This window comes from Ambystoma mexicanum, chromosome 10 (assembly GCF_040938575.1).
Source record: "Ambystoma mexicanum isolate Mex_15411 chromosome 10, UKY_AmexF1_1, whole genome shotgun sequence".
NCBI lineage: Eukaryota > Metazoa > Chordata > Amphibia > Caudata > Ambystomatidae > Ambystoma > Ambystoma mexicanum.
The window spans coordinates 1396398019-1396411032 of NC_090932.1; the positions used below are offsets into that span (position 1 = coordinate 1396398019).

The following is a 13014-nucleotide window of genomic DNA, read 5'->3' on the forward strand; positions in this document are numbered from 1 at the left end:
CAATGGGACGCCAAGTAAAACAAGAATTAGCAAAGCGAAAGGTTTTGGCTTTTGTGTAGGTATGGGATAGGTATTTGCTAGGCACTGCCATACTGGTACTACCTGCCCATAAGATGACAACAGCTGGAAAATGGTGCTATTACCTGGGCGTATGATAGCAGTTCTTGGAAATAACTATGCACAAGCTAACTCTGCTGGCTTTGTCAATGCTTGTTTGTAACAGGACTTCAGTGCAAGGAATAGTTATAAATCAAGTGGCAGAAGGCATACTTGCTTAAGACCTTTTTTTTATCATGCCAGCAGCACATTTCTAGCTGCATTTAAGCTATGAAGCATAAGCAGGCTGCTCAGAAATAACATTGGCAGGTCAAGGTCTGATGTTACTACTTGAAAGAGCTAGCGAATACATATCCCAGCAATATGTGTTGTGAGATGGGCAGGTAGTGAGGGGGTGGGGGTACAGCCATAGGGATTAGCAGGGCCATCGGCAGTCAACGGGTGGGTAAATAACCACATTACACCCACGAGCTGTGTGTCCCTCGTCACATGTCATCTCCACTCTAGCTGTATTCCAATGCAATACTTTTGGCTTATAGGTGGTGCTCAAGTACCACCTAATACCCAAACCTCAATCTGCAATATTACAAACATCACCACTTTTTACTCTTAGTGCCATAGTTATAATGCAGACCTTTGAGTTAATATTTGGCTTAGTACAAAAAGTCCAAAGGTTCCTGAAGTTCATAGAACAGTGAAACTTTGGTAGAATTTGCATTAATGTGGCAGGTTAACACAACAAACCCCATGAAATTCATTAGGTGTTGGAAGCAATGTCTCCTTAACTCCGAGCCGCCCTATTGCACAGCCCATGAGCGCACTGATGATTTCAAAAGTCATTTCATATGCGTTGTCACCAATTACTTTAATGACACCACTGAAAACTAGAGCACACTAAGGACATCACAAATGACATCAGTTACGCAGTTATGACATCAATGGAAAGTACTTGTTGGTTTGGAAAATGCATGTCCTTTATTTAAAGACATCTGAGAAAGACATTAGTGCATGCCGAGAAAGATACATATGCCCTTTCAGTATAATGTTTAACTAACAGTATGCCTAAAAGCAATGTATCTGTTTCCTAAAATAAAGACAACCTTTCAAAATTTCCCTCAAGGTCAAGAAACACTCCAATTTCGTATACAAGTAGAAAGATCAGACATTTGAGTACACAGCTGCACCACCTTCCTATATCCTAACACACTATTGTACCCACAAACATGTCACTATATTTCCTCAAGATTGACATTTACCACTTACCTCGTGAAGGAATCACCATTTTTCATGGTATGGGCCTACCTTCCAGGGGAGCCAATGTATGAATTTCCCTGGGGTTGCTGCTGCCCAGATTTTAGGGCAGTGTCAGGGAAAGATTATTAACATTGTTAAAGAGTGGTTTTCCCAGGGTGTGCCCTGGACCAGGGCCACTCGCATACCCGGCGCCATAGGACACATCTGGTGACTGCACAGAATCACTCCCTCAGTAGCATTTACTCTCTCAATTAACAGGCACAGTTAGTTCAGAAAAGGGGATTGGAAGAAAACACATAAAACATTAATAATGCCTAACAATTGAGATAGAGTGGATACTTATTATGAATAAAAGAAAACTTTATGAAGCTTATCCTCATTCAAATTTATATCTGGACAGATTAAACAAAAACATAATCAAGATCACGTGATTAGCCAGAAAGGCTAGAGAGATTATGAAAGAAAATACATCTCCATACAAATTTGCCTCTATGTTACATCACTAAAGGTTTCATGGGAACCAGGTCAATGCTGACTGAGCTCCATTAATCTCCTCAATGCAGCCTAAAGCTCAGTACTCATCAGGGCGTCAATTTAATTGTTTTCACATGACATTCATATTTACACACATCAATGTCCCCACGACGGTTGCATGTCATTCCGACGCCAGTAATGACTTCAAAGTAATTACTTCGAATTTGTACATCAAATATTTTTTTAAATTGGGGGCTTCCCCTCCCCATTCCTCTACACTACTACGCCGAGCCCCTCCACGCCCCCCCCCATTTGACCCCTTTATCCACAACCCCTTATATTGTTTCAATTAATTTTCAAAATAATGACATCTAAATAAATTACTTTGAAGTAATTGCTAGCGTTGTAACTACGGGATACGCATCACAGCACTTTTGTAACACAGTTTGCCTTCCACGGTGACTGGAGGAGTAATGGTGTGTATATTATATAATGGCACCCCCACCCCCTTAGTTACTGGAAATCTACAACAGCAAATAATCAACACTGCTGAAGGAACGGAACAACATGTTAGTGATATCCTTGACAAAATAAAGTGTGTCTTTTATACCTTCTGTTACCAAACTGATGACATCAAAAGGAGTGTGCAAGGTGGTATTCCAGTGTGCAACCTAAAATGCTTATTTTTACTCACTAAACATTATTTCTAAAATATACAAATATTCCAACAATCCTATTACTACCAACATTACCTGACCTGGCTAAAACATTGCAGCTGGGATGGTTCTATGAGCCTTACCAAGGAATCATTTCCTAATTCTATCTATGCATCTCGCGTTATCCCGGGAGCACTGAGCAGGAATCAGGCTGGTTAGCCAGGAACTTTTACTTGCCACACATCGCAGTGCATCCACCAGTCCCAGGTGCATCCTGCCTGTGATTCAGCAGAATCTGACTTAATTCGACCCAGACTCCATCAATTGGCCCTCAGGCCTGAAAGGGGCATTGCATCCTCTGACACCTCCAGCTGAGATCACAGATCTACTGGAACTCCAGAGGTTTTGTTGAGCTCACATGGCCAGGCGGCAGGCCTGATGGTACATATCCTTGTGGATTCCCAGCAACTGTCCATTAAGAAACTCATGAGCTTATGCACAGGCAACGTCTCATGCTAGGGCTTCTCCAGCAGAGGATGCATTCCAAATTAAGTTCATCAGTAGTTCCTGTATCATTCTGCTCAGGTGTAGATTACTCTCAGTACACCAATATTTGCATCCACTTTGGTCAGTTTTGCCACAGCGCTAAATCCAGTTGGTGTTTCAAAGTGATCCAAATGGTCACTAAAATACTGGCCACTGTAAACATTCCAGGTTCCAAAGGCGAATTTGTTCCATCTCACACTCAATATCATAAATCCTGCTTAAATCTCGGAGACATTAATTATTTCTGCTGCACTAGACAAATTGCTGCACCTCCGGAACAGTTGGGAAATCGGAACATAACCTGAAAGGCAGAAAAAGGCAATGAAAAGGTAATACTTCATAGGAAGGTGCTCACAAACAGTTATGTATAATTTGACTTCTCTTATCTGGTTACTATTTTATACCACAACACTTCAATATTGTTGTCATCTTCCTATATTATACTAGTTTCAAAACACAAGAGACAAATGCCTGTATAAGTGAACAAGAGAAATCGTCCATTCCACTTGTTTGGGTACACCATAGAGGTGTGCTGTCAGTACAAACTCTTTCTGTCGCAGTATCATTCATCGTGATCAATGTGTTATTAGAAAATAGAAGAGTCAATCAATTGCATTATTAGATAATAGAAGAGTCCATCATAAATCAATGTCCCACTTTGCTACAATAATCTGGTATAACCATTATGTCCACTGCCTGCAAACTCTTTAGCCTGCCCAAGTCTCTGATCAGCTGCGTACAAAGGGAGTAATAGCCCACACCATTACTGATACAGTGTTGTTATTGTACCATGTCATTATTATCTCCATGAATCTTCCTTTCTCTAGAAAATACAAATTAGTCACACAATTTGAATGCAACTGTGTGACATGTGAAGGCTTAGAACAAATCAGTTAATTTGGGACAGTTGGGTCACTAACAGCAGTGGCTGGGATAGGAGAGTTAACAAAGGGTGCTGCAGTCGATCAGGGTCCTGTTGCAGCCATGGTATTGGCATTGTCTCCGTCAGGAATTCAGTTGGGAAAGGCACAGCTGGTGACCCTCTTTACACTTTGCTAGTGATGGGATAAATCCCAGCAATGTGTTGACACCACATTGCCAAGTCCATCCAAGATCACAAGTCCCACATCTCTGATACCAGGGCCAGGTCTGTATTTCAGATATAGTAACAGCATTGGCTATATTAATTCTCTGCAGCCCCCTAATGAAGCACTCTATTTGAGTCTGATTGTCCCAGTGTTCACCTCTAGGAGATTCCTACCAACAGGCCAACTGCCCTCCATTCTCTGTTGTCACATTTGGTTTACAATGAGTGCATAGACTCAGATTGCTATTTCGTTAGCCTTTATTGCTGTACTGGTGACACGCAGTACCCTGAATTGTCTGTGCCTTGTGCAAGGTATTTGGGGAATCATTAGACAATTAAACAATTGAGAATACTCCATACCAGAGAACCAAAATCTCGTTCTTGTACCTTTAAGAAAAAAGTAGACCGTGTAACAGTACCTGTTTGTGATTCTAACAGTGCCTTTTGATATTTAGGAATTAGAAAATAACACACAATGTGATATTAACCATACCCGGATGTGATTTACATTAATTAAACACACCGTGAGAACTTTTAATTTAGTAACTATTGCGTGAGTTGCAAAAGCACTCACGTGATCGGACGTGTCTCAGATGGTTTCTGGAAAAACATCATGTGATTTCAGTCAGGGCTATAATTAGCAACCCACTCAGCGGTTCGCTTGTGAATGCAGTTGAAGCAACACGGCGTGAACGTGGACACCGACGGAAGAGGGTAAGCGTATGCCATAAACGTTGCAGGATAATTGTGCTTTGATCCTGCGAAAAGACAACAGCTTGGCATGCTTGTTTGACCGCATTGTGCGTGCGTTTGTTCCTTTCTTGACTGTGCATAGATTGATTCCCGTGAGGTGGTTCACGAACTTTGAAATGAAGTTTTCATCGCCTTGCAATGCCGCGAGATCCGAAATAAAAGCAACCCGCGCATTCGTTTAAAAACGACGTGGTCTCTGCTGCATTAGGGTAAGCACATCATTAGTGAAGTGGTTTTTTTAAATAGCCTGATGTGGAGAGTTTCGTGGAAACAACAGAATAATTGCCAGCATCACCATGACAATAGTAACTTTTTCTTGGAAAAGCAGTGGTGACGAAGTTTCTTTTGCCCCTTGTTTTTTCAGGACAGTGTAAATGACCTCTGTAATTTGGCATTGGCTCCACCCGGATGATTTTGGCAGCATAAGAAGCTGTGTAACAGTGGCGCGGTATAGTTTCTCTGAGAGGCCTGTATATATAACAAACTACGGGCCATATCTGGGAAAAGGAAAATTCGTATTTTCAGATGACAACAGTAAGTGGAATCATTACACCATTTTTGCATGATTTTTAAATAGAACCAGGCTGATTAAAATATGCACGGTTCATATAATACTCCGTCCCTTTTAGGGGCCATGATGGGTGCTGGTGGAATGTCCTTGACCTGTAGGTTAAAAAACCAATGCCAACAATTATGAGCAGATAGTTAAATAAATAAGTAGATTACAGGGCTCATCCTGGTGGAGTAATTAGATGTGATACTTGGCATTCTAAGAAAGTTTATATGAGAGATGAAAAGCTTATTAATGACTAGCTCTAATTGAATTTGGAGAAAGATTGCAAGAGTCAACATCATTTATAAGTTGTAAATTGAGGGAAGGAGCTGTATTTTTTTAACAGCTCGCTTACATTGCCCTGGTGTGCCCTAACGTTTTCCCTTTTTTTAAAGTGAAGCATGTTTAGTGTCGTTTTAGTCTTAAACAGGTCTATTCAAATGAGGAGTAGTAATGTGCCAAAGTAATATATTTAACAGCAACTGTTATGTGGCGAGACCTTGTAAATAATTGAACCCATGAAATGAATGTATTTGAGATTGATATGTTGTTTTGGTATATATTTTTTATAGATTCAGTTGTTCAAATCTACTGTTGGGGTATAAAGTCTATCTTGACTTATTTTGAAGAAATTCTGTCCTGAAGATGGTCATAAACAAGAAAGTTTAAAGACACTAGTGTCTGGAATAAATTAAAGGCCGAAACATGTCGACAGCGATCTAGAATACCCATGCTAATTCACTGTGGGATTGTGTTTTATATGAACAAAGTGGTCAGAATGATATGAAACCTTGTTATATAATTTTTTGTGTATCCCTTTTCTTTGACTTTCGATTGTTGCGCAACGTATTTTGGTTTTTGAGATTTACAGCTTTTTAATCCAATGGCAAAGTGCCTAAAATGTGTATTATCATGTGTTTGGCACTTAGTGCCTTTTTAATGTTATACAACATGTGAAAATAATAAATTTCAAAAAAGATTTTTGTAATCATTGTATACACATTGGGTTCATGATTTTAGACAGTAGCTTATGCGTGAGGCATCTGTGTTTGGTGTAATTGTGGCTTCTCTTTAGAACACTGGGCAATGGAAAGAGGGGTACCAGACTCACTTTCATGTTGCATATTGTGCCATCTGAGAGCCAGGACAGTCTTTCTCTGGGTTCATCAATCATAACATAATAGACTGGCTCGCTGGAATGGCACGGTTCTTCAGGACCTTTGGGCAGTGCCTCTAGTACCTACAAGTGCAAAAACATAATTGTAATAGATCTTAATCAGTAAGGTCACTATTTGAATATGCACTGCTGATGGGTGGTAATGAGGGAAGGCACACTGGAGGTCCCAACAAAATCTTGTTGCACATACTGAACAGTACCAAAGGAACTGCCTCAGCCACTCGAAGCCTACTTCTGAACACAGTGTTGCTAATGTATTCTTCAGAATCTCATTTTGTCTCACCAGTGTCCTGGTAGATTGGGAGTGATGGGGGACAGTGGAGCGTGTGCTGTATCTGTAGTGATGTGCATAGATCTCTCACAAGCTCTCTGGTGAAATGGGTACCCCGTCCCTATTTATGCTCACAGGCACCTCAGAGCATGGTATAAAATCCATAATTAGTACCATGGCCACTGTGATAGTGTCCACTCGATGACACAGATAAGCCTCAATCCAACCTTAGAAGGTATATATGAGCACAAGGACAAACTGGAAGCTGCTGCATTTCAGAAGCTGGAAGAAATCAATTTGCAAGTTAAAAAAAAGGGTCAATAAAGCAGTGGATATGCTCTGGGCATTGCTTGCACATCTTTCCCAATATTGTTCTGTTGACAATTGATAACTGTCTACAATACGAATGCACTACAGCAGCGAATTCTGGGGCATACCAGTCTTCTCTCAGTGTGTCAATCAGATCCCCCTTTCTCGGTGGGCAAGTCCATAACATATATGAGCTGATTAGGATAACAGTACCGTTGGTGCAACTAGGCAACCATGTACATCTCGCAAAACATTATCAGAGTATAGCTAACACACTCTCTGTGAGCAAGAATCTTTTCCTGACTCTGGGCTGCATCTTGAATGCCTCCCAGCTCCTCTAGTATTGTGAATAGAGGAGTTTGCATATTACACTATATTCTTAGTATGTATTCAATCTGAAAACTCTGCCTGCTTAGCAGCAGCATCTGCTAGAACCTTCCATGGGAAATCTTGTCATTAACTTGTTGGTGTGCAGCACACTTCATGATTGCTAACTGACAGCATTGCATAATTGTAACTAATGGGACTGCTAGAACCTGAGGATATAAGGAAGCCTCCTTGCTTCCACAGTTGGCCAAAATGATGAGCCACTCCAAACATAGTGTGAGCCTGTGTATGTGTTAGCATGCTGCGGTTCTGCAAGCCTGCATGCACATATCAATACAACTCATTTTTCCACTTGTGCTGAGTACACAGTGGGTAGTCTATTGCTCTCTTCTAATTCCTGAGGTGAACAAACTCAATATCCAAGTAAAAGCTGATTCTTTGCATCTCTGCGACAAGATCCATCAATAAAATGTATTAAGTCTGCATTCTGTGATGGCATGCCAAACAGGTCTTGTCTAGGTTGAATGTGTTCATAGGTGATGGGAACAGTCATGTGGCTCACAGTCATGGGGTTCACCATCAGGGGGAGTAGGTGACAGCAATGCTGGATTCAAAGCAGGGCAACGTGGCTGAGCTATGTGTAATGCATTTCATACTTGGTCAGTCATGATAGAGACAGATGTTGTGTTTTTGTCTTCACCAATAATGCTCATATGACATGAGGAACTGCTCCCTCAAATGGCAATCTTAACATTGTACACTCACATTATTGTATTGCTTGTGCAGCAGCTGCTAATGATCTAAGGCCTGGTCGCAGAGCTGACGCAACTTGATCTAACGCTGTACTATAGAAGGCTGTTGGTGTTTGCTTTTCTATGTGTCTTTGCTTAAGGCTTTGCTTAAGGCTAAGGAAAACCTATTTTGTTTGTGGCAATGCAGTGTGCATTTCTTTTTGTAATTTGGCAACCTTAAAACTGATGTTATGATATGATAACACTTGCTTGACTGTTTCAAATTATTTTTCTGTTTCTTTAGTCCACTGTAAGGGGACTGGGCTATCCATGTTAGTTAGTTGTTGTAGCATCTTAAAGGGGAAGTTCGCTCAAAATTTGTATTGTCCTGATCGTTCGGGCATGTATTCAATCATGAATTGTTTTCCTATGTATGTTACCTTAGTTTTTCTCACTTTTACACATGCAAAAACAACGGGTTGGGCGCAGACACCGTGTACTAATCTTATAAGTTGATGCATCGCCCTTAGTTCAAGTGCCCTTGCGGCAAGAATACAAATCGCCTGTCCCTCAAACTGACATCACTAGTCCAAACAATGTACTCCTCCTATTTTCATGAGGATGACGTTCTTGGTCAGCGTAGTCAAACGTGCCGCATCATCCCCCATGCCATAACGTTAATAAACACAGAACCAGGAAGATAAACACACACATCCTCTCATAGCGTATAACCTTTCTTTCTTGTCCCAAATAGGAGAGCAAATATTTATTTTTAAGAAAACATCAATAGTCTGCAATGTAACAAGTGCTTTTATTTTGCAAATAAGGCAAACAAGAGAATATTAAGTCCACGAAGTGCACAATATGTTTTTGAATCCTAGTTATAGCTAGCGAACCATTGCCTGCTTCAAATGTTCTTTAAAACATCCTCATGATACACTGATTGTGATCAGCGATCGATCAATCCCTGTATTCCAATACTTGTGTTTCCTTATGTCACACCAGCAAAGGTTTCTAATGATGCACATGGTGTTCCGTTTGTGTTTAGATATGGATTCTTTGCACTTTCAAGCACAACGCTTTCGTTTCAGCACTTTTTACATCATAAACGCTGACAGGTTGCTCCTTATTGCTGGTACGGCCAAAGGGCAGATTGGTCCCTGTCGGTCATCCCACATAAAGGTAATCAAATAAGCACTGATTATGATTATCCGCCAATGTTGATTGAAGAATCCAACCAACGGTAGCTGGAAACTATGGAATGCGCAGAACGGTGCAATACAGCTGTGTTGATAACAGAATAAAAGAATATGTTTTAGTTGCCATTCTGTAATCGAATACAACAAGTTAACATATAATTCAGAACCAGATGAAACCTAATCATAAACACAAACCACACAGAATGAACACAGACATGACACCATGTGGGAGTAGCTAGGAAGACGACGTACATGAAAGGTTAGCGCTGTGAAGGAGGTATAGCTCCCAATGGGATGGAGAACCAGATGCACCCGCTTCACATAGCAGGCCCTACCAGAAAATAAGGACAGAGACAGTAACCTTTTATGTTGAATTACATACAGATGGCATTATAATGGAAGTGAAGAAAATAAAGTACCCATTGTCAATGGGAACTCCCGTCCCCTGCACACCTATATATATTGGAACACATTTCCAATCAAGATTAGTTACAATATTCTCATACATATATAGGTGATTTGAAAGCCACAATTTATATAATTATCTCACACATTTATGTTATGTGTAATTCAGGATGAAACAATTCCAACTATCTTAGTGCATGATTTATTTTCCACAATTCAATCTCATAAAATATCAAAATAAATTACAAATACATTTGTTACAGAGCTCTATGTGTTTTGAGAGTGAACCTCTCTTCTTCAGGAGCAAAAATATGTTTTTATATTCAGAACAACTTCAAAAACCTTTTCAACATCACCAAAACAAATTTCTTCTTCAATATTTCTCAATTTCGTTGTGCATTAATGGAAACTTCATCCATTGTTGTCACAATTTGAATTAGTGTTAAATTTCTCAAGTGGTACTGTACACCTGTGGATTGTATATTGAATATGCATTAGTGATTGTGAATGACTTCCAAGTTAAAGTAATAAAGTAATAATAATTCCCGTTACCTGGCAGAGAATTAGAACTTCCTCCCTCTTTTATAAGGGAGATGGCATCATATCTTAATTGGATACAGATTCATAAAATATATTCATAAATGAGCATTACTGTCTGTCTTATTCTGATGTTAAATTAAATTGAGTGAGTTATGGTACATTACTTACCCTGTGGGTTTCCAATATATAGATGAGACTTCCGACGTAATATCTGACGTGTATACGATCATTAGTTTCCTAGGGACTTCCTCCTGGTGCTGAGCTAAACCTGTTGTGTCAATAATATATTATTTCAATAAGTGACTTTATATTAACTGATGGTACAAGTGTCTGTATCAGTATAATGGGCGACAGTACTTACCATATTTTCAGCAAATGGAGGGATGGTGATTGCGCTCCGGAATCCTAATCTCTTCAGTAGCTCTCGTTATTTAAACAACATGGGTATCTGTGAGTATACCTTAATGTTAGTAATTACACCATTACGGAGTGTTATCCTCTAACCTTGCGTTTTGAGTTCTTTTCACTTACCCGATTAAATCAGTTAGCACGATTTTCATGCGCGATGCCTGTACGAGCTTTCCAAGCGCCTCGGTCCACTTCAGTGTAAGCCTGTTGCTAGGCAACCTGTGTCTTTCATATAAACGTGCTGAGCATGCACTTGTACCGTGATATTGGTACTCTGGATTATGGGAAAAAGAGTTCCTAAAGGTTCTGTTGAATATCGCTATTCTGCAAGATATCTTATTCTGGTTGAACAGCACTGGTGACCAGCCTGGTTAGATTAATTTTAAAAATATATATAGGAATCTTTGAGAGACGGCGCAGGGCAAATGCCCAAATGCCACAAAATATTTCCATGTGTATGCGGTGCCTAACTACCAGTATCATAGTAAACTGAGTGCACTGATTCCTTCAGAATGGAATAAATGTCATCAAATATGAGTAGCACTATATTGCAATAATTGTCTATCAATTGATGGTTATTCCATTATTCCACAACGCCATTGTGTAGTCAACAATTTAATTTTACTTCAAACGGCTTTGTATAGTCAGCATTAATAGATGCACTTGGTCTTTCATTTTACTAATGTCTACATACATGAATGTTATCACATTGTATAAATCACATCCACTAATTTGTATGATGCCTCAAAGGTGTTGCTTCAGATGTTTCTGTGTAAAATTCCACACATTAGTATACAATTTATATACAAGAATGTCTCATGAAGTTAGATTCCCCACGTTGGTATGCATTTTATGTACAAAAGTGTCTCATGATGTTTAATGAACTATAAGATTGTACAGGTGCCTATAACAAGGTACCACCAATGTTTATAGACTATTAGTTCCCAGATGCTATTAATTTATTCACAAATACACATTTAATGAGAATTCCTCGTTCATCCTTCTGGGTTCCAATGCTTCTAGCCTGTGAATCCAAAACATCTCTCTATGTGACAGGATTTGTTGTAAATTCCCTCCTCTAGGTGGTCGTGGCACTGTTTCTGAGATCACAAATCTTGATTGTGAAATCATATTATGTTTATCCAAAACATGTCTGGATACTGGTGATTTCATATTTGTTGTCCTTATGGTCGATTTGTGCTCTGAAATTCTGTCTTTGACTCTCCTCGTAGTTTGTCCCACATAGTATTTGCCACATGGGCAAATCAATCCATATATTGCAAATTTGCTTTCACATGTAGCATATTCTTGTAATTGGATTTTTTTGGCCTGTGTAGGGGTGTCTAATGTGTGTCCCCTTTTGTACATTATTACAATGACAAAAGACCAAACATGGACATTTACTTTTCTTTGGTTTGGAAAGGAATAGCTTTTTAGGTTTATCGCTTCTTTCCGCTTTTACCAAGGAATCTCTCAGGTTTCTACCCCTGTTGTATGCCATTAGGAGTGGTTTTGGAAAAATGTACATGGTTGTGGGTCCAGTCTTGTGATTTTCCAATTTTTATTTAGGATTCTTCTCATTTGTAAGGTTTGCGTTAAGTATTGTGATAAGTAAATAAGTGGGGGATTTTCTTTGTCCACTCTCTTTTGCTGGTTCAAAAGTTCTGTTCTTTTCTGAAATCGGCATCTCTTTGTAGCCTCAGCCAAGATTGGTTGTGGGAAACCTCTTTCTTGAAATTGTTTTACCTGATCTTCTTCAACTTCCTTGTATGTTTCTTCATCTGAAACTATGCATCTAATTCGGAGCAACTGATTGAATGTTAAGTTATTTTTGAGGTGTTGTGGGTGATGGCTGGTGTAGAATAAGCTATTGTTAACATCCGTTGGTTTTCTAAAGATTGTGGTGTGGAGTTTATTTTTTGGGGAATATCTTCACATCCAGAAAGTTGACTTCTGGTGTTCCAATCTCTAAGGTGAATTTGATCTTCTGATTACACCCATTCAAATAATTCAGGAATGTTTCAAGTTCTTGTGTCTTGTGGTGGGCCCTTCCAAATGCTGAATATATCATCAGTATATTTTCTGCACATGGCCAATTTGTTTGACCATTATAATGGAAGTGGTAAGATTAGTGTTCGAAAAGAGAACCAAGTGCCCATGGAAAAGGTTCATCCCCCAACTCTCCCCTACCCCAACCCCCACTTTATTGTGCACAAGGATGCAACAGTGACAGCACACCGGGTTAGCGAACGTGACAAAGTGGTGTA

The 13014-nt window shown here is 39.6% G+C and overlaps 1 long non-coding RNA gene across 1 annotated transcript in view; it reads right to left on the reverse strand.

Moving 5' to 3' along the window:
* Positions 1 to 2109: 2109 nt before the first annotated feature.
* LOC138492347 (uncharacterized) overlaps positions 2110 to 13014 on the reverse strand; it is a 102649-nt gene continuing 91744 nt past the window's right edge. Inside the window, exon 4 of the long non-coding RNA XR_011276188.1 lies at positions 2110 to 3288. This is a non-coding gene — a long non-coding RNA (uncharacterized lncRNA). The remainder of the gene's footprint in view (positions 3289 to 13014) is intronic.